Source organism: Portunus trituberculatus, chromosome 28 (assembly GCF_017591435.1).
Source record: "Portunus trituberculatus isolate SZX2019 chromosome 28, ASM1759143v1, whole genome shotgun sequence".
Taxonomy (NCBI): domain Eukaryota; kingdom Metazoa; phylum Arthropoda; class Malacostraca; order Decapoda; family Portunidae; genus Portunus; species Portunus trituberculatus.
In genome coordinates this window covers 7076056-7101841 of record NC_059282.1, presented here as the reverse complement: position 1 = coordinate 7101841, position 25786 = coordinate 7076056, and the positions used below count along the sequence as shown (strand labels likewise).

Below are 25786 nucleotides of genomic sequence, written 5' to 3'. Positions count from 1 at the left end.
CAATAAGAACAAATATCTAACGTTGGTGTTATGGGCGGCAATCTTACCCACTCAAGAGGCAAAACTCGCCCTTACCTGCCAGATTAGCAAGGCAGGCAAGTCTTCACCATCACAATAAAAAGTAGCAGAAAAAATCTCACGCATCGCTACATTTGAAAGGATTCACTTTAATTCCGCTAATGTCCCTCGCTAAACTCACCCACCCACGCTGCTCACCCCCTATTCACCCCTCTCCTTCACTCTCGCTGGCTCTCCCATCTCCTGCATTCCCTTTCAAGACCACAGCAGACAGACTCCTCATCTCCAGCAGCCTCCACCCAACGTGCATCATCTCACCTCTCACCTCTCACTTCCCTCTCCCGTCCTCACCTTCTCCTAGACGTTCCATGCTCCGTACGTCATTTTTCCACCTCACACACCTTGGTTCTCCCACTCCTCTCACTCCTGTCATTTTGCACTCACGACCTAACCCAGGAATGCTCTTCTTCGCCCTCCCGCTTCTGGACATGTCTTGGCAGCTCCGTCAGTATTTTGTAAAGGTTTGAGTTCACGTTACGATGAATTTCAAAGGCCACGGACATGAATGTAGTGGTTATAAGATGTTTTTTTTTTCACTTACTGCTTTATCATGTTTATTAACTAGGCTGAATTATAGAAATACTCTTCAGAATGCTTATACCTTGCACTTAAATATCAGGTAGTTGTTTTTCTCATTAACGCTGCAGAGTTATTAGTAATCTTAAAAACTCCTTATATAATATACTAGAGAGGTTCTAAGATGTCGCTTTTCACTTGATGATGCAGAATCCTGACTAAATTATCACTATAGTCAGCGATATCATGTAGTTGTCTTTCTCATTAACGTTAGAGTCATAAGCATTCCCGAAAACTACAAATATACTACTCTAAAATGGTTCTAAGATGTTTTTAATTGGACGGTGCAGAATCCTTACTAGATTATCACTAGTCATGGAAACTCTCTTGAAAACACCAATATCTTTCGCAGGAAGACGCAATGATGTTAAAGAATGCAGGCTAGTGTTCTCTCTCTCTCTCTCTCTCTCTCTCTCTCTCTCTCTCTCTCTCTCTCTCTCTCTCTCTCTCTCTCTCACGTCATCAAAACCATCCATCACCACACCCTCTATCACACACCTCCCCTATCCCCATCCCTTACCTTATCTAAACCCTGCCGCTCCACCCCCTTGACCCTCCCCTCACCTCCCATCCCCTTCCCTCACCTGACTCCACGGGCTGCACTTGATTACTCCTGAAATTAATAACTGTCAATTACCAGTCCGTGCCTTGCCATATGGAATACGCTCCACTGCGCTGCACTTCACAATACGCATCATACACGCAATGCCCAGCGGTGTGTATCGTTTTCAAGGCCTTTAGTGCAGCGTATTGAAATGCAAACGACGCCTCGCTGGGGACAGAAATAATATGCACAATGGAATAGAATGGAAAAAAGAAATGGAAGGTAAAAATGTAATACCTGCACTCTATTCCTAAACAATGAAAAATTAAACTCAAAAATTGGACTTCAAAGTGAGAAAAAAATTGTTGAATCCTGAAAAAAAGGAAAACACGCATTCAATACAGTCTCCGATAAAGATATTTTGTACAAGTCAATAATAAGTCTGACTTTAGTGAGCGCGGGAAAAAGCTACATACAACCACCTGGCTTAATACATATACATATTATACTTTTATTTTTCAAGATTCCAGTGATGTAAAAGCGTCAACATCACCATAATCAGAGAAGTCACAGCTACTACCACATCATGCAAGGCGCCACCGCATGACACAGGCCACAAACAGTGACTGAAGAGCTAAAGAATAACAAAATCAGAATAGGTACATGACTTGAGACTTTCCCAGATGCATATTCCTTAGAGAAGTGTAAAATGTTACGGAAAAGAAGCTTTGACTCAAGAACACAAGCAGCGTACCTCCTTAACGACCATCTAATATATGCCTATATTCTTAAACGCCTTCCTCTCTCACTATAATTTTCCAAGGCCACAGAGACAACTAGCCGGTATTTCAAGACCATTTCTCCTTTTAGTAAGCTAGAAATCTTGCCAACTTATCACCAAAACCATAAAAATACTCTTAAAAACACGATTATCTTCAACTGGAGCCTTTGGAAAGCAGTGACGGTGAAAGAGCAAAGCGGTTCAGAATACGGGCGATAGAGCAATCACGATCTTAGACAAACGTAAGAATCATATTTACAGAGCCAGGATCCCTACCAATCCCTCCTCGCACTCACACATTGCCTTGTTTGGCTCGTGAACGTGAAAGTTAATTGTTTTAGTGACGTGACATCGCATCAAACCCGTCATGAATATTTATGGGAAAGCAACCAAATAGTTTTGTATGCTAATCTTGAAATATGCATTGAATTACAAAATTTGCTATCCCTTTTCAATAATAGTGCTTGCAAATTGGATACGCAGTCATTTTTTTCCCGGATATTGTACCCGAGTGAGAGAAAATATCAGCAAATTAACTACACAACGCAATTAAGTACAAATTATTCACGTAATTTAATAAGATGTTTTACCTCAATGTTAATTACAACAGGATATCGTTACAGTGGTATTTACTACCTCGATTGTCTCTTAATTAAAACACAGGTGAGAGTATTATTTCCTGGGAGTGAAAGTGGATCCCCTGTCCCATTATAACTACAATGATGAAGCTTCTCAGGAAAATTCCGGCAAATTCAGAAGGAAAACAGTAGTAGTAGTAGTAGTAGTAGTAGTAGTAGTAGTAGTAGTAGTAGTAGTAGTAGTAGTAGTGTCAGTATCCGTATCAGTGGTTTTACAATCATATATGTAAACAATATTGACAATAAAGAGTAAACCAAAAGGTGAGTGATGTAATGCGAATTCCAGTGAAGAGAGGAAAAAAAAGAAAAAAGAAATCTAGGACAGGATATTAAACGCGAGTTCGCGCTACACGTGAGACACGACGCGTTACGTGAAGAAATATTGCACCTGGGAGAGGAATGTTGCAGGTAATATGTTTGTTTTTTTCATCCTGACACTACCTATCCGTATACCCTCTCTCTCTCTCTCTCTCTCTCTCTCTCTCTCTCTCTCTCTCTCTCTCTCTCTCTCTCTCTCTCTCTCTCTCTCTACCACAGTCGCCACAGTCATAATACAACCACAATCACCACCACAACATAAACTAAAGTCACTACTTGCCATCATAAAAATAGCACCACCACAATCACCACCGTCATTCACTATCACGGTCATCATTACCAGTCACCACTATCGTCACAACTCACTATCATTATCATCACCATTTACATCCATCACCATCCTCATCACTTGTCATAACCACCACCACCACCATCTTCATCATCATCATCATCATCATCACCATTTCATCCTTTCACTGCGATACAAAACCATTCCAAGCACTAAAACCTATACATGAAATTTTTATAAGCATCTGCAATAAAGTATGGGATGAAAGAAGAGATTTTGCAATTTCTACACAGTTTAAGGATTGGAGATAGGTGAAGAACAAGTAAAGATGTTTCCGAGTGATTAGTGATTTAGGAAAGATGTACCAAATAGCAGGCAAAGGGTTAAGTGCGGCGTTTCCAAATGTTTGACTTGTAACTTGCCTTAATGAGGGACCAATTAAATATCAAACTGACGCTTTCAAAAAGTTATGCCTTAATTAAACTCGTGCAACATCACCACTTGTATTAATTGCTGGCGCTTTTAAATCCCCCTCCCTCGCCTCCCACGCTAAAAATTGATAAATAAAGGAATTTTAGTTTTTTTTTTTTTCTCTCAAATTACATGTTATTTTTGTGACCTTAGTGTTTAAGTAATGTTCGAAAGATTTTAGTACTATTATGTCTTCCCTTTAAACATTATGGGAGAGAAAAACACTGATTTGACAGCGAAGAAATTAAATAAAACAGGAAAGAATGCACATGAAAGACTTTGGAAATTTAGATTTGAAACTTTTATAAATCGTCTACCAAAAAAAAAAATCGTCAAGCACAAAACTAAAATAAAAGGTAAAAAAAAAAACTGCACTTTCAAAATTCCTCTAACAGTGAACTTTAAAAATCCCTGTACCGTAGACTGAAATAGAACAAAACCAGCGTCATGGAGCGGAGAGGGTTAATGAGGAGGTGGAAAGTGAACGGAGAGAAAAAAAAAAAAAAAGAAGAAAAGCAAGTCAGTCCCACTAATTACCCATGACAAGGTTTGCATTGTTTATAGAGAGAATCACCCGTGACTCCAACTATTCCTCCCTGGCATTAACTATTGACATCTCTGTGCTGCAGGTGAGGCCAATATAAAGACCTGTCTATCTATCTTCCCCTCTTGGTTATGAATTAGAGACAGAGAGAGAGAGAGAGAGAGAGAGAGAGAGAGAGAGAGGACAGGTGGTGAGGGTCCAGGCATTCCACTCAATTAAACGCCACTCCCCAGGTACCACTGACTTACAGGTGTGGATTCGAACACAAGTGGAATTTCAAACGGGGAGGAAAGATTTTTACAGGGTAGACTACCACCACCACCACCACCACTATCACCTGTTTCTTCTACTACTACTATACTACTACTACTACTACTACTACTATTACTGCTGCTGCTACGTATACGAACTTTTCTCCAATTAATAAAGAATAGATACACATTCCACGTTCATTTCCTTCCAAAATTCGTCAGTCTGTGTTCAGAATTACACAAATTTAACACGAAATTGGACACTGATACTCTCTCTCTCTCTCTCTCTCTCTCTCTCTCTCTCTCTCTCTCTCTCTCTCTCTCTCTCTCTCTCTCTCTCTCTCTCTCTCTCTAACAAGGAGTGGAGAAAAGGGAGGAGAGAAAGGAAAAAGGGGAAGAGAGGAAGGAAAGAGGGGAGAGAAGAGTTGTGAGAGTATTATGCTAATTGTAATGATAATGATGAGGGGCTGAAAAAGGTAAATTAAGGAGGTGAAGAGGCAAAACAGAAGAGAGAGAGAGAGAGAGAGAGAGAGAGAGAGAGAGAGAGAAGGGGGACAAAAGCATAACAAAGGGAGGGATGAAGGTAAAGAAAAAAATATATAGAAAAAGCGAGAATAGAATGGAATAGAGAGAGAAAAAATAATAATTGGGGCATAGAAACACAGGTTAAAAAATATACATGGCTCATTGTAAAAAAGAACTTAATGAATGGCAAGCTAAACTCAAAAAAAAGTGATAACAGTAATTGGGAGTAGAAAAAAAAATAATCGAATTAGTAAACAAGTGAAAGAGGAAAGAGAAAAAATGTGGATTCGAACAGAAAACGAAGCAAAGAGAGATTTAAAAGATCAATAACAGGATTGAATTAAAGAACAGTGAAATATAAAGAATTGCAAAAGAATGAGAAAATAAAACTCATACCAAATCAAACACAATATACGACAATGAAAAAAAAACAACCACTAACTAAAGAAAATAAAAGCAAAAATAATTAGTACACATAAAATAAATAGAGAGAAAAATAAAGATGCTGAAATACAAATAACAATAGAAGGGAAAGAGACAAGGGAGGAAAAAAAAAATTCAAACGAAACTCAAAACTGTAAAAAGCAAACCCACAGAAAACCTTGCAATTTAAAAAAGAGGACAAAAGGTCAGGTCAAGGTTTACAGAGCCGAAAGTGAACACCCACATACCAAAAAAAGAAGAGAAAAGAAAAAGAAAAAGAAAACCAAGGAACAAAAACATAAAAGAAGCTCAGGAGAGGAAATGAAAGCAATAAAAAAAGGCAATTGTTGGTGGTGAAGGAAATGAAAGCGAAGAATAAAGAGGCGAAATTACAACACGTTAATGCAAATAAAAGTAAATGAAGAAACTAAATGAACACGTTAACACAAGAAACGAAGAAAAAACGGAAGCCAAAAATATACAAGTTCGAGAAAATGCAAATTACTTTCATATTTTGGAAACGAAAAATGACGAAACAAGGTAACAAATCACGAGAGGAAAGAGAAAAATAGAGAAAAAGAAATAGATGAATGCAGAGAAGAGGAGAAAAATGTTGCTCTCCCTTGCATTTCAAAGAGGAAGAGGGAATGGAGGACAGAAAAAAAATACAAACAAACAGACGACACGAGGATAAATGAAGGAGGACGATTGAACAAGAATAATGAAAGGAATGGAAGGAAAATGGAATAGAAGTAGTAGTGGTGGTGGTGGTGGTAGTGGTGGGGGTAGTAGTATAGTAGTAGTAGTAGTAGTGGTAGTAGTAGTAGTAGTAGTAATAGTAGTAATAGTAGTAGTAGTAGTAGTAGTAGTAGTAGTAGTAGCAGTAGTTATTGTTCTTGCTATACTAGTTAGAATAAGATAAATGTCACTTATGAAAACAATAACAACAACAACAACAACAACAACAACAACAACAACAACAACAACTCCTACCACGAAAACAACACCAAACTGTCGCTGTATTATCATGTTATTAGTGAAATTTAATTAACAAAGACAATTATACCATGAGGAAGAGAGAGAGAGAGAGAGAGAGAGAGAGAGAATTTCAACCCATGGCAAGGAAATTAGAGCAGAGAACAAGGAGTGGAAAGAAAGAAGTGAATATGACGAGAAGATGATTATATAACACAAGAGAAATACACGAAAGTGACGAGACAGATGATAATAAAAGAGAAAGAAAGGAAAATGAAAAAATATCAAAAAGGGCAAAAGAATGTGAAAGGAGAATAGGAAAAGCAATGATGTTGAAGGTTTAAACATTCTTTCAGTGCGAGGGAAAAATATTGAGAAATTGAGAATGGGGAAAGTGTGAGGGGAAGATGTGAGGGGAAGATGCAAAGGGCAGATGTGAGGGGAGAGGTGTTTCTGGGAAGTAAAGAGGATCTGCCTAACTGGACTTAAGAGGAAACGAGGAGAGAGGGGAGTGGGTGAGGAAAAAGCAAAGAGAAAGAAATGGAGAGAAAGAAAGAAAGAAAAGAATATAAGAAATTTAAAAGGACGAAATTAAAGAAATAATGAATAAATGAATGCGAGAAACACAAGAAAACGAAAAAAAAAATGAAAGAATGAACAAGAGGAAAAAGGAAGAAAAAGAAAGAATAAATGAATGAAATAATGAAAGTCAAAAAATATTACTACAAAAATAACAATCTGAACTCTTTCTTAACAATTTTCTTAGCATACTGAAAAATCAACACTAAACACGAAAGATTGTTTTACTTCCTTACTTTCTTTCGTCACAAGAATTACAAGGAAAATTTTTAATCTAATTGCAGACGAGAGAGAATTCATAATCAACATCAAATACAACTTCTCTTTGTTTTTCCTTTTCCACTTTTCTTTCCTCCTCTTTCCTTTTTTCTTTCACTTTCCTCTTCTCTTTTCCACTTTTTCTTTCCTCCTCTCTCGATAGGAAATATGAACGTGAAAATTCGTGAAGTTAGAGAAGATAAAGACAATTTTTAGAGAGTTAATGGGAGAGAGAAAAGATTACAGGCAGGACAAGAGAAAGAGAGAGGAAGGGAAGGGAAACATGGACCAACGGGGACAAAAGAGGAGTGAATGGGGAATAGGAGGAAAAAGGAGGGGAATAGAAACAAAGGAATTGACAGAAGAACAAGAGGAGAAGGAGGAAGACAAGAGGCAGAGAAGGTTAAGCAAGGAAGAACAGAAAGAAGGGAAAAGGGAGAAGGGAGTGGAGAATTTGCAGGGGAGCGGCGGGTAGGGAAAGACGCCCCAGCACGGGAACATAAAGAACAGGTAATCGCCCCCCATCTACCTTAATTACTGCACCTTCGCTTCACCTGCAGCAGCTCCAGGTAATAATGGCTGTGTGTGTGTGTGTGTGTGTGTGTGTGTGTGTGTGTGTGTGTGTGTGTGTGTGTGTGTGTGTGTGTGTGTGTGTGTGTGCGTGTGCGTGTGTGTAATCATCTATACAATTGCGAAACTCTTATTATAAAAGTATCCATTGAAACGTATATTTGCACGATAAAAAAGAGGCCTCCTTTCATTTATATAAAAAAAAAAATTACCTACATTTCAACTCCATTTTAATTAGACAAATGAGGGAATAGAAAAATAATGAAAAAAATAAATAAATAGCAATCAGAATAAACACACTATTTAAAAGATGAACACTCCAGCAAACATTATATAACGGGGGCACTAAAACTAAACATTTACAAACTCCTAAACTACCAGAGGAATGAAATTACACGCAGCACTTCATTGATCCCCAAGGACTCTGTAATCACTGGTAGAGTAAATAAAAACCTTAATGGTGTCTTAAGGGGCCGCGAGTGTTGCCGTCTTCGGAACCACAATAACAGAGGTATCAGCTGTCAAAATTAACCTTTACCCTCAAATCAATCCACCTGTCTTAGTTTTCCACGTACCTTCTATTATACTTCATTTATTCCTTCATCTCCCGAGTTTCCAATACACTGTTCCTTCTCTTCTTACCTAACCAATCATCGTCTTATTTCCTACTCACCATTATCATTTCCCTCCTCCTTTCTGTGTCTTCTCCCCACTAATAATATTCCTTTCTCCTCGTCTCCTTTACCACAACTAAATCCTTCTCCACTTTTCCTTTTCCTAAACATTACAGTACATTCCCTTTATTTTTTCATGCCACTTTCCTTCATGTGCAAAATGTCCTGCTTTACTCTTCAACCCTTCCCTTCTTTCCTTCCAAACAACCCTCCGTTTTTTATTCCTCCTCCTCATAAGATGTTCTCCTTTCCTCCACTACTCCTTTAACCTCTCACTCTTCGCTGTCTAACCTCTCCTTTTCATTCTTTCTTCTTTCCTATCTTACTCTTCCAAGCATCTCTTCTTCTCTTTCCTAACAAGCCTATTTACTTTTCCTCCCTCCCAATAAGAGGTCCTCCCTTTCCTCTTATCCTCTTCTACTCTTCCTCCGTTATTCTCCTAACCTTTCACCTTTCTTTTCCTACAAGGCAGTCTCCTCTCGTCCTCCAATCCTTCTCCACCTTCCCCACCCATCCCTTGAGTCTCTCACTACACACACACACCTTTCATTGTCAACATCTAGGCCCTCCTCAGAGCCATGCCTAAACAGCCTCATTACCTTAATTGAGGCCTGAGCGCAGCGTCTGGGTACCTGTGTACGATTAATTAAGGTCTTCACCCGCTAAACCACCGTCCGTCCCTCTCTCCCTCAGGTGCCATCACAGCGCCCCCCGTGGGAACGCAGCAGTGTTTTACCCGGAGAAGGAGAAAGTATTATCTCCTTTTCGAGTAATGTGTAGCACGAGTGTCTGCGGGTCACCTGAGGGTCTTATGAGCGTCTGGAGACATACACAGTGAGCGGTGTGAGGCAACGTTACAGGCTGAATACATACTGGTTCCTAGTGGCAATAAATACGACACAAAGGCGGTAATGTGTCGCGAGTGCTGTTGTGAAGACACTGAATGAGGAAATACCAACCTACGAGAAAAGGATTATGGAAGCAAGGAAGTAAGGAAATCGAGTAAGTGTGAGGCAGCGTTCACTGAATGAGGAAATACCAACCTACGAGAAAAGATATTATGGCAGTAATGAAATGGAGTATGTGTGAAACAGTGTTCATTCACAGTTACAATGGGCACGCTGCTAAGGTATCCATGTATCAAGAAAGTGACAGAAAAGGGAAAAATATTAATCTAGACATATAGGCATTTACAAAAAAGAAAACATATTGACAAACACACAAATATGTAACAATGTCCCTAAAGTCACTTAGTATTACTTACCACAGATTAAAACTTTAAGCAGATACACGTTCTCCTTTTAAAATATCACAGCACTTACTCAATTAAATATCACTCTTGCACTTCTCCATCATTACAACACACACACACACACACACACACACACACACGCACACACATTCCCTTTAACATTCTATTTAATGACCCACATTCTCCCTCTCAACATTTTATCTCCCACTCTCAGCATCCCTTTAAACATTCACACCCGCACACCACTCTGCCCGGCCCTTTAACTCCCTCAGCGCAGATTTACCCAATAATATTCCCACGCCAAGACCTCAAAGAATACTCCAACACTAACATTCATTATTCAAACATCAAACTCAGAACAAACACTATAATACACATCACGACTCTCTCTCTCTCTCTCTCTCTCTCTCTCTCTCTCTCTCTCTCTCTCTCTCTCTCTCTACTTAACTTGTTCTTGTATCTGATCCAACTTACTTCCGTCCCGCCAACGTAATCGAACATTCTCTCATGATATTCAAGGCTTAAAGAACGGAGATGAAGGTGAAAGCATTGAGGAGGAGGAGGAGGAGGAGGAGGAGGAGGAGTAGGGGAACAAGCATCCGAAAGGGAAACGGTAATCATGGACAAGAAATAACAGTAATTGTAGTAGTATTAATAAGAATTGCAGGAGAGGGAAGGAATAGGAAGCAGAAAAGGAATCCGTGCGAGAAAAGTAACATTTGGAAACAAGTGTGACCTAAGAAGAGGAGGAGGAGGAGAAAACACTGTCACTCTCCCACACCACCTTTACAAACAGGTTTCTTGCATGACCACATCAGAAGGACGAGAGAGGAGGAGGCGGAGGAGGGAGAGGGCGGGGCACTTCCTACCTACACACATACACACACACACACACACACACACACACACACACACACACACACACACACAAACACAATAACACCACAAACAACAATAATCACAACCACATCAGCCGATAAACAAAACACCACAACTTCCCCTCAAAACACACCTGAGAAAACAGCAGCCGGTGACAGCAGGTAACAGGAAGCAGCAGCAACAACAGCAGCAGCAAGCAGTAACACCACTTCCTCTCCAACTCAAAAAGCAACACCGCGTAACACACCAAGAGTAACACACAGAGCCAGCAACGAAAAGTCGAAAGTTGAAATCCGCAAGAAACACAAACACTAACTCCACAACACACCCAACCAACACAATCCAGCCACGTCAGGGCAAGAGGCGCCTACACCTCTACACCTTACGGCTACCTGACGGGTGATGCAAGAGGGGATGATCCAGGGACTTCACAAGGTATTTATCTCAAGAACAGAGACAGGAGGCAAGCGACACACTTCCTCCGTCCACGAGAGCCAAGCAACAACTGAGATACCGAGGCTCGGAGGCAGGAGGCACAGGCTGGTCGGGCGGCAGAGGAGAGAGAGGATCTAACAGTGAGTTGCCGCATCATGTTTTAGCATCAAGGTAGACGATTTTATCCTTCAGCTTCACTGGTTAGGCTTGTTAATGCTGTGACGGCCAAGGCAGGGGGCGCTCCGTCACTGAGAAGACGAACAAAGGCGCAAAATAGAGATTAGTGGTAAGTGTATTTTTAATGACATCTACTTCCGGTATAAAAATACAATACAAGAGACATAACTGATATTTTAAAACAGCAAATAATCTTACCAAGTCACCGCCATCCGTCACCATTACCACCACTCACTATCTCCATCAGCATCACCAGCAGTCACCATTAACACCACAAATACTGCAAAGAACTGCCAACTGTAATGCTTGCAACACCAACCACTACACCACCACCACCACAAGCATCACCACCACCACCAACACCAACACCAAAACCACCACCACAAGTGTCCAGAAGTCTCACAAATCCGCTTTCTCTCCACACAGGTAACATCAAGCACATAAATATATCAAATGCCGTTTTGTCTATTTTTTTCCTCACCCACCATCCCAGCATATCTCTCTCTCTCTCTCTCTCTCTCTCTCTCTCTCTCTCTCTCTCTCTCTCTCTCTCTCTCTCTCTCTCTCTCTCTCTCTCTCTCTCTCTCTCTCTCTCTCTCTCTCTCTCTCGTGGAAGCCGCACATCTGTTCTTAATTAGCACCAGGTGTAAACAAGCTTCACCATCAACACACCTGTCGGTCTACCTGTCCTCACACTCATTAGACGATTATCTCCCTTTACTCCTAACTGTGTGCGTGGGAGCGTGCGCGAGACGGCGTGTGTATGTGTGTTCGTGTGTCTGTGTGTTTCGAAACTGTCACGCGGAAAAATAGGTAAAAAGAAATAGGTCTGACTTTCCCAGCTTAGAATTTGCATAATGGTGGGCAGGTAAGGGAGTTTCCAGGTGCAAGAGGGAGATTGCATTACCCTTTAAGATAACGAAGGTGAGCGGCATAAGCAGATTACAGCCTTCACCAATGCTCGGCTGTTACCAAACCTTCCCTATCCCAAACTTCCTTCTTTCCTTCCTTCCTTCCTTCCTTCCTACGTTCCTTCTCACATTTCTTCTGTTCTTTTATTCTTAGCTTTGTTTGTCATTAATTTGGATAAGTGGTAATCAAATGTTTCAAAGGTTTTCTCACGTTTATTATCATCGATGTCTTACTTTCTGTTTACAAATGTTTCTCCTCCACTTCCCATCTTATTCTGGCTTTATCTATTTTTTTTCTATCGTGTTTATATTTCCTATGTTTGTAATTCATTTGGTTAAAGTATCTCCAAGTGTTTCAAATGTTTTCTTACGTTTATGACCTTCAATATCTGTTTACTTTCTCTATTCCTCTTCCTTGACTGTTATATTATTTATTTCCTTATTCCTTTCCTTTCCACTTCTACTTTGCTTCTCTATCTCCTTCTTTCCTTCATATACCTCTTTTCTCTCCTGCTTTTCCTCCCTCACACGCTCCGTTACCCCCTTCTCTCCTCTTCTCCCCGTTACAAGCCTCCAGAGACTACGAGGGGCGGGGGGGAACCACTAGCGAATATTGCATTAGGGGGAGAGAAAAAAGTATATATGCATGTATGACTTTAGGCGCAGGATGTGTTTCTGCCTTTAAGTAGGGCACGGAGAGAGAGAGAGAGAGAGAGAGAGAGAGAGAGAGAGAGAGAGAGAGAGGGGATAAAAACTAATGGTACAAACAGAAGCCCGTAGCCGTGAAAGAAAAAGAAAGTCCTGTCATTGGTTCATCTCTCTCTCTCTCTCTCTCTCTCTCTCTCTCTCTCTCTCTCTCTCTCTCTCTCTTATCTAACGCCCACGAATCACCCAGCAGCTCACAGGCCTAGATGGACTCCTCTTATCTCTCTTCTCCTCTCGCCTATTCATTTTATTTTCCCTCCAGTATCTTTCTCTCTCTCTCTCTCTCTCTCTCTCTCTCTCTCTCTCTCTCTCTCTCTCATCAAAAACCACCTTTTCCTACCTTTATAAGTTCTTTTTACTCTTTCTCATTTTTTTTTTCTGTTTTATTTCCCATTACATGTTTCTCTTCATTAAAGTTTTTCTATTTTTTTCTTTGCCTTTTCTTTTATTTTCAGTCATTCTTTGCACTTTTTTCCATTTTTTTTTTTTTTATCATTTCCTTCATTCCATAATTTTTCGATCGTCTGTTATTTGCTTTTTGCTTTCTCCTTTTTTCATCATTTTTGTCCCTTATTGTATTTATTGAATATCTTGTTTTGTTTCCTTCGTTCAATTAATTTCTCGTTTTCTTTATCTTTATTCTTTCTTCCTTGTTAATATTTGGTTTTATTATTTTTTTTCTTAATATATTCACATGTTTTTTTTCTTCTTTGTCTTATTCCTTATGCAATTTCTTTTTTCTTCCTCATCATTCTTAGTCTTCCCTGTCTACTTTTTCATCTTCTTTTCAATTCATCATTTTCTTAGTCTTTATTCTTTCTCCCTTCTTCTCCTAATTATTTTTTTTTCTTTTTTCTCATCATTTTTAGTCCATTTTTTCTACTTTTCAGTTAATTCATCGTTTTCTTGATAATTATTCTTTCTCCCTTCTTAGCAATTAATTCTATTTTTTTCTTATTTATCCTCTTTTCTTCTTTCCCTCATTCTCTTTTGCTATTCTCCTTTTTATCATTCTTATCTCTCCTAGTCTACTTTTCTTCTTCTTTTTCAATCAATTCATCGCTATTTTAGTCTTCATTCTTTCTCCATTCTTAACATTTAGTTTTATTGTTCTTACATGCATCATCGTATTAACCTCAGATCCTATTGTCTTCTCTACCTCATTCTTCGCTCCGCTCAACACCTTAATTTAGTTTAACTTCATACTTCCCCCACCTGAGCTTAATTTCCCAAGCGTGATAACACCTCATCTGCCTAATTTAAGCCAATAAAATCCTCCCTCACTCTGTAACTTCCCTTCTCTCATTATTTTACCCCACCTCCCTCACTTCCAACCTGCTTAGGACTCTCTCTCTCTCTCTCTCTCTCTCTCTCTCTCTCTCTCTCTCTCTCTCTCTCTCTGAACCTGCGAATTCCAGATCACCAAATCTCCCTCAAAAGTTCCGTTTAAAGCGAGGCCAATGGGAGACTACGCCATATTTACCTGGTGAGGCGAGAAAGAAGAGGTAAAAAGGTGCAAAAAATGGGTGAGAGAGAGAGAGAGAGAGAGAGAGAGAGAGAGAGAGAGAGAGAGAGAGAGAGAGAGAATGACAAGAAGGTAAGAAAACAGGAAGGAGATAAAGAGAAGATGAGAATAAAGGCCATATTCAGAAACTCCTTGTTCTCTCACTACGACCATTTTCCAAGGCCACAGAGACGACTAGCAGTATTTTCAAGACATGTGTTCCTTATAAACTAAAAATCTTGCCAATCCATCACCAGAACTATAAAAATATCCACAAAAACATGAGCATCTTCAACTAAAACCTTTGGAAAGTAATGATGGAGAGAAAGCAAAGCTTTACTGAGAGGGATAAGAAGAGGGAAGGACGAGAAAGCAGGAATATAAGAAAGAGGTAAGAAAGAAGAGGAAAATCAGGAAAAAAGTGAAATTAAAGGAGATAAAAGGAATGAGTGAAGGAAAAAAATGTTGAAGTGAACTAAAACAAAAGGAAAATTAATGCCAAGGAGGGAAAAAAAAAACGTTTATACACAAGAGGGAAACAGACCACGGAAGGGGAAGGCTAATATTTCAGTAAAAGTTTCCCCACAAGTGTAGCGGAGTGAAGTAATTGTGAAGTTACCTATCTGTTATTCCAGTGATCCATTATTCACACTGGAGCGATCATGTAGCGTGTCTCGCTTGTCTAATTCTTTCCCTGTTACGTGACACATTTTACCTTGATAAATCACTCAGACATTTTATTTTTGTGTGTGTTGAACTGTTAAAACTAAGTAATGGGATAGACTCTGGAAAATTCATTCTTTTAATTGACTTTCCTTTCTCGTGGATAATTTAACCCCTTCAATACTAGGACACATTTTTTACCTTAAGATTTGGGTATGATTAGACCATTTTATTTACATTCGGAAGTGTGTATGGAGGTCAGAAGATGAACGGTTTGAGTCTTTACTATTTAAATCCCCCACATGAACTTCTGAAGCTGTATAAAATCACCAAACAGTAAGCAGAATGAATATGGAAACGCGTCATGGTACTCAAGGTTTTAAAAATCATGTGCAGTATTTCTATTGTCCTAAATTATTGCATGTGCTGGTGTGAAAATTAAAGGAAGGAAAAAAAACATCAAATTGCAAAAAAAAGATAAAGAATGAAGGGAAAAACGTGAAAACAAAAGCAATAAGGAAGGAAAAGATAAAAAAAAATGAGTGGAATGGAAAACTATGATACCTGTAAGAAAATGGAAGAAAAAAAAGCACAAACTCGTGGAAAATGATAAAAAATAACAATACGGAAATAAAATATAAACAGACTGAGAAGAAAATATTACATACACACACAGTAGAAAAGAAGCCGGAAGAAGGATCCACAAATACACAATTAAGGAGTAAATTTCCGTATCAACTCAAGCTAAAACGTGTTCCCTTCATCTGCCATAATAACTCCGATAGGCCTTAAGGAAACCAGTAGGCATAGGGAATATATTAAAACGTGATGAGGGGGAAAAATAAATATTCAGAGGGGGCTTGTCTTTAGGCCTGGCGCGGGACGGTTTCATTTCGAGAGGGGAAAAATGTGAGTTGAAAGAAGTGGAAAGAAGAGGAGGAAAAACTAATGTCAAAGGCTGTCTTGGAGTAGATAATTAATAGGTGCTCTTGTTAGTGTGTGTGTGTGTGTGTGTGTGTGTGTGTGTGTGTGTGTAAGTAAAGAGTGGGTTTTAGTTATGAAATGAGCTTTAAAGGAACGATGATTCTTTTAACTATATAGAAATTATAATCAAGTCTTTTTTTATTCCTTTCTTTTTTTTTGTGGATGCATATAAAGACCTCTTGTTAATGTCTGACACCTCCAATTTTCAAGTTCTTATATAGACTTGAAGATTTTGAGTCCCTTCTGTTTCATCATCAAGCTGCCCTCTGAAAATTTACCAGCGACCTCAAACTCTTATGAAACTTTACTGACACTATCTTTTACATCTAAGGATCTCCATGAGTCTCTTTAATACGAGACGAGACCCCTTGAGTACCATGACGCGTTTCCATAGTCACTCTGCTTGCTATTTGGTGATTTTATACAGCTTCAGAAACTTATTTCGGGGATTAAAATAATGGAGACTGTGGCCATTAATCTTCTGACCTCCATAGACCCTTCCTAATGTCAATAAAATGGTCTAATGGTACACAAACCTCAAGGTAAAAATGTGTCCCAATACTGAAGGAGTTAAGGGACCCAGGATCTATAACAGGTAATCTTTCTATGACACTTTACTGACAACATTATGCTTTCACATCTCAGAACCACCAAGTACACTTGTAACACTTGATGAGTTAACCCCTTCAATACTGGGACACATCTTTACCTTGAGATCTGTGTACGATTTTATTGACAACAGCAAGAGTCTACGAGTATGGAGGTCAGAAGATTAATGGCCACAGTCTTCACTATTTCAATCCTCACATGAGTTTCTGAAGCTGTATAAAATCACCAAATAGTAAGCAGAATGAATATGGAAACGCACCATGGTACTGAAGGAATTAAGGGACACGGCATCTGTAACAGGTAATCTTTCTGACACTTTACCATTACTAATATTAAACATATATTAAATCATTCTTCAAAATATCAGATTTCTGTGCACCTAACATGTATACATTCTTGCTAAACCATCTGAGAACCATCAAGACTCCATGCAATAGTAGATGAGGGACCCGCGATCCATACCAAGCAAACAGTACCTGAGTTCTCATCTGAATTCAAAGGGACAGGGAGAAGCTGGGCGTGTAAACAAGAACACCTCACCAACTGCTTCACGAGGACGCACACTCGCAATCAGCAGTCCCCACAAGTTAATTGAACTAGTTTGATTAAGGAAGGTGCGAACACTCACCGATGACGCAGGTGGGTCTGTTGCAAGGCGCGGCCATCCCTGCTTGTGTCCTGCAGCTCCATCCGTATCTGTAACAATGAGAATACTGCATATAGACTCTCTCTCTCTCTCTCTCTCTCTCTCTCTCTCTCTCTCTCTCTCTCTCTCTCTCTCTCTCTCTCTCTCTCTCTCTATCTATCTATCTATCTATCTATCTATCTATCTATCTCATAACAATATTTTTTTCTTCTCTAACCAACACCACCACCATCGCATCCTCACACACCAACATCTATACTCTGCTACACTTTCCATCCAAGCCGCTTCTCCGACACACACCTGCGCCTGACACCTGCACAACAAGCACGCGAGAAGGAGGAGGAGGAGGAGGAGGAGGAGGAGGAGGAGGAGGAGGAGGAGGAGGAGGAGGAGGAGGAGGAGGAGGAGGAGGAGGAAGGATGGAGTAAAAAATTGAAGAGGAAGAAGGAAACTCAAGCTTACACATATATCCTTTTACTACATCCCTGCCTTCCTCTTCCTCATTCTTCCTTCCTCCACCACTTCCCTCCTTCCTTACCTCCTTACCACCCTTCTCTCCTCCTTTCTACCTTTTTCCATTTCCTCATTGTTTTCTTCCCACCTAACTCCCTTCCCTCCTCCTCCATTACCCCTCCACCGGCAGGACGTACAGCCGAGAGCTAATCCTACGCTTTGATTGGCTCATGATGGGACTGGTATTGCTACAGCAGGAAGATAATATTTGTGAACCTCTTCGTCATCTCACCATAATACAGTTTTTCCCCTCTTTTGGTGTCTCCATTAAGCACAAGATTGAGCAAGGAAGAGGGAGAGAAGAGGGAGGGTAAGTGAGGATAGAGAGAGGAGAAATGGGAAGGGAGGAATGAGACGATAAGAGAGGGAATGGAAAGGAGAAAAGGGAAGAATGAAGGAAAGAAGAGCAAAGAAAGGATGAGAGAGATAGGGAAGAGTGACGAAAGGAAGGAAGAGGGATGGAAAGCACAGAAGGGAGAGGAAAGGAAATAATGGAGGGAAAAGAGACGAAAGAAGAGAGAGAGAGAGAGAGAGAGAGAGAGAGAGAGAGAGAGAGAGAGAGAGAGAGAGAGAGAGAGAGAGAGAGAGAGAGAGAGAGAGAGAGAGAGAGAGAGAGAGAGAGAGAGAGAGAGAGAGAGAGAGAGAGAAATAAAAGGTCTCAATCACCTGTTCTGGCCTACAAACACACAGACAGGTGGTAACTCAGGTGTAGAAACAGGAAAGGAAACAGCGGAGCGTCAGGAACACCGGCAGGGGAAAAAAACAAGAGAGCGTAACATCGTAAAGGAAAAGACAGGAATGGGAAAAAAAAACATAAATTGATTGTCAGTCAGGAAATTTTCATTCTTTCTTTTCTTCATTTCGTTTATTAATTTCCAGTTGTTTCCTTTGATCTTTATTTTTTTTCGTTTCTTTTTCCTTTTACAATGTGTCTTGGTGTCTGTGTAGTAAATGTTGATAGTTGAATTTACAGTTATTGTTCTCTCTCTCTCTCTCTCTCTCTCTCTCTCTCTCTCTCTCTCTCTCTCTCTCTCTCTCTCTCTCTCTCTTATCGCTCCATATTGGTTTGTTTCCGGAATGCTTTCACTCTTCTCCCTCTCTCCCGTATCTTTTTTTTTCTCTCTCTTTATTAAATTGTTGTTTCTCACATTTCTCACATTTCTTCTCTAGCAATAATTCTTTTAACAAAATATCTTTCTTTCTTTCATTCGTTTTCTTTCTTCTTCCTCCTCTCCTTCTCTTCCTCCTCTTCCTTCCCCTCATTTCCCTGTTTTATTCAGTTACATCTACATCGATATTGTTCTCCTTTTCTTCTATATTGCTTTTTTCACCCTTCATCTCCTCCTCCTCCTCCTCCTCCTCCTCCTCCTCCTCCTCCTCCTCCTCCTCCTCTTCTCCTCTTCCTCCTTTCATTTTACATCGGTATTTTCTTCATTTCCTTTTGTATTACTTTCTTTCACTCTCCTCCTCTTCTTCTTTTTCATTTTCCAACATTCTTCTCTTATTCTTCACTGGTATGCTCTTCCCTTTTTTTCTTCATTATTTTCTTCCACCCTTCTCCTCCTCTTCCTTCTTTTCCTCCCTTTCTTCCTCCTTCTCCTCCTTCAGCAGTCGGGTACAATTTTTTTTAACTCGCCTCTCCGTCCTGTCCCTGTCTCTCGGTCACGGGTTGATGGATATAACAAAAATACCCTCCATAATGTTTTTGTGACTGCTGCCTTGCTCTCCACCTGTTCCCGCGCTTTTGTTGGCCAATATTTCTCCCAGACTGAGATCTACCCATTTTCCGCTGCATATTGGTTGGTTTTCCCTCCTTTCCCAATCTCCTCTTTTTTATCTTTCTGTCTCTGTATAGTTTTGTATCTATAACGTCAGTGCTTTTCCAGTTTCCAGTTTTCAGTTTTTTTTTGAGATTTAGCCATTTTCCGCTGTTTATTGTTTTTTTTTTCGGTGTTTTTCCTTCTTTCCTCATTTTTCTCATTTTTTTTTCTCTCTCTCTCTCTTTCTCTTTGTGTAATTTTGTTTTCATAGTGCCAGTACTTTCCCAGTCTCCAGTTTTCAGGTTTCCTTAAGATTTAGCCATTTTCCACTGGTTTCTTGTGTTTTTTTTCCCTTCTTTCCTTATTTCCCCCTCCTTTTTTATTTTCTCTTTCTATGTTTCTCTTTGTGTAGCTTTGCATTTCTAGCTTCAGTGTTTTCAGTTTTCCTTAAGATTTTGCCATTTTCCGCTGCTTATTGGTTGGTTTCTGGTGTGTTTTTCCTTTCTTTCCCCATCTCCCTCATTCTTTTCATCTCTCTCTCTATGTTTCTCTTTGTGTAGTTTTCTATTTATAGCTTCAGTACTTTCCCAGTTTCCAGTTTCCTGTTTTCTTTGCTTGTGTTTGTCTGTGTATATGTTGATGGTTGTATGCAAATATTTTTCCTTTTCATATTTCACTTTTTTTTCCTGTATTTTTTTTTATATCCTCTACTTATGTGTCTTTCTATTCATCTATTTATGAATCCATCAATCTTGTATACAACTATCTCTGTATCTATCTTCTTATCTATACAGTTATCTATCTGTATATTTGTCTATCAACTTATTTATCTATTCATCTATCTATCTATATAAATTTGTACCTATCTATGTATCAAACAATCAACCTATTTCTTTACCTATTTTTGTTTTATCTAGTTTCCTATTTCATTACAACTGTAGAGTACTTAGTTTAAGATCTATAAAACTTTGTATCTATATATGAATCAATGAATCTATCTTCTTATTCATCTATTTTTGTTTTACCTGATTTTCTCCTTCCTTACAAAACTGTAGAATACTTCGTCATAAATTCAAGTGACTATTGATCTACATTTATAATCTTCATCAATGTACTTTTTTTTCAAACAGTTTCTTACTTTATCACTGGCCAACTTTCTCAACATTATATACTTCACTCAATTCCTCAAAACAAGCCAGCAAGTTTCAATATGAATTATGACGCGGACACGGGCAACCTCGCCAGGAGTTAGTCAACGAGAGCAAACGTGACGCGAAGCTGTGAAGAAGTAAGTTGAGTATTATGGAAATGAGCAACGTGACACTGGTGAAGCTGTTAATATACCTCGACATGTCAAAAGTAAACGCCTTCTATTACTACTACTACTACTACTACTACTACTACTACTACTACTACTACTATTACTACTTATATTACTACTACTACTACTACTACTACTACTACTACTACTACTACTACTACCTTCCTTCCTTCCTTGCCTTTCATCCATCTCTTGAATTCCCTCCATTCTTTTCTTTCATCTTATTATCCTTTCTTTCCTTGCTTTACATCCACCTCCTCCTTCTCGTTCTCCTTCTCTTCGTCGTCCTTTGCATCCACTTCCATTCCTCCTTCTCCTCCTCCTTCTCCTCCTCCTCCTTCTCTCCTCTTCCTCCTTTGCTTTCACCTTCAGACTAATACTACAGTGATGCCCAACTTTGCTCTTCCTTCTCCAAGCTCTCTCGGGGCTCCCAAATACGCACTGGCATGCTTTCCTCCTCCTCAGCCAGGCTCGCCCAGAAACACTGCTTGATACTAAACAGGATATTGCTCGGAAGGATCTGTGTAGTGACTTGTAATTGTTGTTGTTGTTGTTGATGGTGTTTTTGTTTTGGTTTGTTATGTCTAGTCGTCTTATTCTCTTCTTTCTGTTTACTTTTCATTTTTGTTGTTTTCTTTACTTTGTTTTTTTTTTCTTTTGCTTTCTCGTTTTGTATTATTTTCATCTTGTTTTGTTTTCCATTTTTTCTCATTTTTTGAGTGTGTTAATCTCATTCTGTGTCATCTCTGCCTTTATTCTATCCCCCTTTTCACATTTATCCTCATTTTTCTTCATTTCATTCCTATCTTACGTAACCTAAGCCCTCATCCTTCTTCCTTATCGTTTTTAATCTTGTTCTCATGTTATCCTCCTCTTACAATAACAATATTCCTTCTCTTCCTCCTATTCCTACCTATTTATCCTTCTCTTCAACTTACAACCATATACCTCATCCTACGTTAACATCCTTCTCCTGCCGCTCCTGCCCCCGTCATGTTCTTCACCTTGTCTTAGTTTTAGTGTTATATCCTGGACTTCCTCGCCATTCCTCGCGGTCCTGCCTTTCATTCCCCGCTCCTTCGCTCCTATGACAGATTTTTTTCTTAACCAAACGACTCAAGACTTAGGATTTCGTGAGGAACCTAGTTAATTCTGTTTCTCAGCGTCTCTGTTTGTCTCTCTCTCTCTCTCTCTCTCTCTCTCTCTCTCTCTCTCTCTCTCATGTTTCATCTCTCTCTCTCTCTCTCTCTCTCTCTCTCTCTCTCTCTCTCTCTCTCTCTCTCTCTCTCTCTCTCTCTCTCTCTCTCTCTCTCTCTCTGCACACCCCTCAAAACTTTCCAAATCTGGCTTCGACACGCACTGCTGATACGAAAGAGGCAGGGAAAATATCGCTACATTTCCATCCTCTCTCTCTCTCTCTCTCTGGATGATAAAAACGTCATATCACCACTTTTCTCTCTCTCTCTCTCTCCCTTTCGCTGTTTTTCCTTCCTCTTTTTCTTTTTGCCTTTACCTCCTCCTGTTTTCTATCTTCCTCTTCTTCTTTCTCTTCTTCCTCTTTCCCTTCCCTCACCTCTTTATTAACTTATATCTTCCCCCCGTTCTTTAAAAAATGTCTCCTCTCTCTCTCTCTCTCTCTCTCTCTCTCTCTCTCTCTCTCTCTCTCTCTCTCTCTCTCTCTCTCTCTCTCTCTCTCTCTCTCTCTCCCTTTTGAGAACACACACACAAAGATTTAACGGCAATTTTTCCTCTCACTGGGACAAATTTTCAACAACGATAGTCAATTTTCTCACCATTTGTCTCTGGCTTCTCTCCCTCTCTCTCTCTCTCTCTCTCTCTCTCTCTCTCTCTCTCTCTCTCTCTCTCTCTCTCTCTACGACTCCGCCAAATCCTGCCGCTGCTTTCGGTGTGGAGGAGGAAGAATTGAATGCTCCAGTAATTTATGACACTCGAAAGGCGCTACTTGGCACACTGGAGGGTATACTTGGGCTGGTGGTGGTGGTGGTGGTGGTGGTGGAGAGGAAAGTGCAGGGAACAATAAAAAAGGAAGGATAAAAGGACAAAAGGATGGAAAGAGTGAAGGAAAGGAAGTAAAAGGGGAAATGAGGAATAAGGAAAGGAAGGAGAGAGAGAAAAAAAGAAGAAATTAGATGAAGTTAAGGGGTGTAATTATTGTAAAGACTAATTGCCCTTAGCATGTGGTTAGGATATTTACTTCTCCCCTAACACTTTAAAGTATCAAATGTCATACATACACACACACACACACACACACACACACACACACACACACACACACACACACACACACACAGAATCCTCCCTATTTGAAATTAAGTGTTTATGATTTTTTCCCAAATGAAGAGAGGGTGTTGGGTACACAGAGAGAGAGAGAGAGAGAGAGAGAGAGAGAGAGAGAGAGAGAGAGAGAGAGAGAGAGAGAGAGAGAGAGAGAGAGAGAGAGAGAGAGAGAGAGAGAGAGAGAGAGAGAGAGAGAGAGAGAGAGAGAGAGAGAGAGAGAGAGAGAGAGAGAGAGAGAGAGAGAGAGAGAGAGAGAGAGAGAGAGAGGAAAATCATAGAGAGGGGAATCAAGAGGATAAGAGGGGAAAAGGGAGAGGGGAGCGAGTTAAGAAGTCGGCTTACGGATAGACAAACATCATAAAAACGGAATTAAAACACCAACTCACTACTCTCACTCTCTCCCTCTCTCTCTCTCTCTCTCTCTTTCTCGCAGGTGAACTAAATAATTAAGTCAGGTGAGGAGGAACATTAAGGGGACACCTGAGGACACCTGGACTCTACCTTACCTGTTGTTTGTAGTACATTTTACCTGCGATTAAATAGAAAATACAGGAAGGCAGAAGGGAGAGGGGAGAGTGAGAGAGAGAGAGAAAGAGAGAGGGGAGGGCAAGTGAAAGGGAAGGATAATTGAATAGTGGAGTAAAAATGTAAGCAAGGGAAAGAGAAAAGAAGAAGAGGTAATAATTAGGAGTGTTTGTCTTTATTGTATGTTTTCCCCCTCTAAATTCCAATGTGTTTATGTTGCTAACTTTACATCATTTCTCCTCCTCCTCCTCCTCCTCCTCCTCCTCCTCCTCCTCCTCCTCCTCCTCCTCCTCCTCCTCCTCCTCCTCCTCCTCCTCTCCCACTAACAGGTGCGTAACGTGACAACTCATTAAGGTGACAAATGTCTTGGCAGGGTTAGTGGTTGACCTCCCAAATTAGTCTATCTATTGGAGGAGGAGGAGGAGGGTAGACAGGTAATTAGAGTAAGAGGAAGATAATAAGCCGGTAACGAGATAATTGATAGACAGAAGGACTGAAGCAAAGGAAGGTAGATAGAGAAAGACGGAATATAGAATGAAGAAGAGTGAATATAGAATAACAAATAATAACAGAAAAAAACAAGAGTAATAGATCAAATTAATCTCTTCAGTACTAGGACGCGTTTTTATATTCATTCTGGTTACTATTTGGCGATTTCACACAGCTCCAGAAACATGAGTTGGGATTAGAACAGCAAAGACTCTGCCATTAACCCTCTGACCGCTATAGACCCTTCCTAATGCAAATAAAATCGTATAATCGTATCAAACAATAAGGTAAAAATACGTCTCAATATTATAAAGTTTAATAACAAAACACGATATATCATTTTTTCACCTACAACCTCGACTACTTAACAAAATGATAAGTGTAAAGTGACTCCCAATATTTTACCCATTACTGAGAGGATGGCAAGAGGAGGATGTGGGAAAGGGAGGAGAGGGAGGAAAGGGAGGGAGACGAGCAGGGGGAGAAGGAGAGGGAGTGAGAAGGACAAGAGGAAGACATATGGCTGGCGTGATAAACGGGAGGACATTACCCACGGCATAACAAATAAGAGGGAAGGACAGGAAAAAAATGAGGAAAAAGGGAAAGAAAAGGAGGAAAGCAGTACATATCACGAGATTTTGAATAAACCGAAAGAAAAAAAAGGAAATGGAAAACAAAACAGAGAGAGAGAGAGAGAGAGAGAGAGAGAGAGAGAGAGAGAGAGAGAGAGAGAGAGAGAGAGAGAGAGAGCATAAACTTTTCCATTCCATTCACTTCAGTTAGTATATATATTTTTTGCCAATTCCTCCTTCTCCCGACAGGCGAATTGGTGTGGGAGAGCAATTAAGGTAATGCAGGTGGGCAGGGAGGAGGAGGAGGAAGAGGAGGACGAAGAGGAGGAGGAGGAGGAGGACGAAAAGGAGGAGGAGGACGAAAAGGAGGAGGAGGAGGAGGAGGAGGAGGAGGAGGAGGAGGAGGAGGAGGAGGAGGAGGATCTCAGTACCTCTTATCCAGCAATAAGAAGAAGATTAGCAAACATTACAGCAGAGAGAGAGAGAGAGAGAGAGAGAGAGAGAGAGAATAATCCCTTCCCTCCATTCCTTCTTCACCTTTCCCTGTGATATTCTGTTATATATCATAAACCATAGCTTTCCAAAAACTTAATCTCTCTCTCTCTCTCTCTCTCTCTCTCTCTCTCTCTCTCTCTCTCTCTCTCTCTCTCTCTCTCTCTCTCTCTCTCTCTCTCTCTCTCTCTCTCTCTCTCTCTCTCTCTCTCTCTCATGTATATTTCTCTATCCATCCATCTATTCTTGTCTCTTTTATCTGTCTCTCCTTTCTCTTCCCATCTCTCCCTCTCCCCTCTCTCTCTTCCTCCTATCCCACACATCTCTCTCTTTCCCTTCCCCATACTTATCCATTTATTTTCTATCCTTGGTCCATTTCATTTGTCTCTTTCCATCAATATCTTACCTCTCTTAGTTCCTTTCCCTCTCTGTGTCTTCTTTCTGTAACTACCCCACTTCTCCTCCTCTCCCTCTCCCTCTCCCTCCCACTCATGCAAATAGTAACGAGGCATTTGGGAGGGAGAGAAAAGGACCACGAATCGAAGAGAGGGAGA

The 25786-nt window shown here is 40.1% G+C and overlaps 1 protein-coding gene across 5 annotated transcripts in view; it reads right to left on the bottom strand.

Moving 5' to 3' along the window:
- LOC123510326 overlaps positions 1-11101 on the bottom strand; it is a 732954-nt gene extending 721853 nt beyond the window's left edge. For 3 of the 5 annotated variants that reach the window (XM_045265385.1, XM_045265388.1, XM_045265394.1), the window contains exon 1: positions 10759-11101. The gene's annotated coding sequence lies outside the window, so the exon portion shown is untranslated. The remainder of the gene's footprint in view (positions 1-10758) is intronic. The other 2 variants (XM_045265389.1, XM_045265383.1) reach the window with 2 other exon arrangements.
- Positions 11102-25786: the final 14685 nt, after the last annotated feature.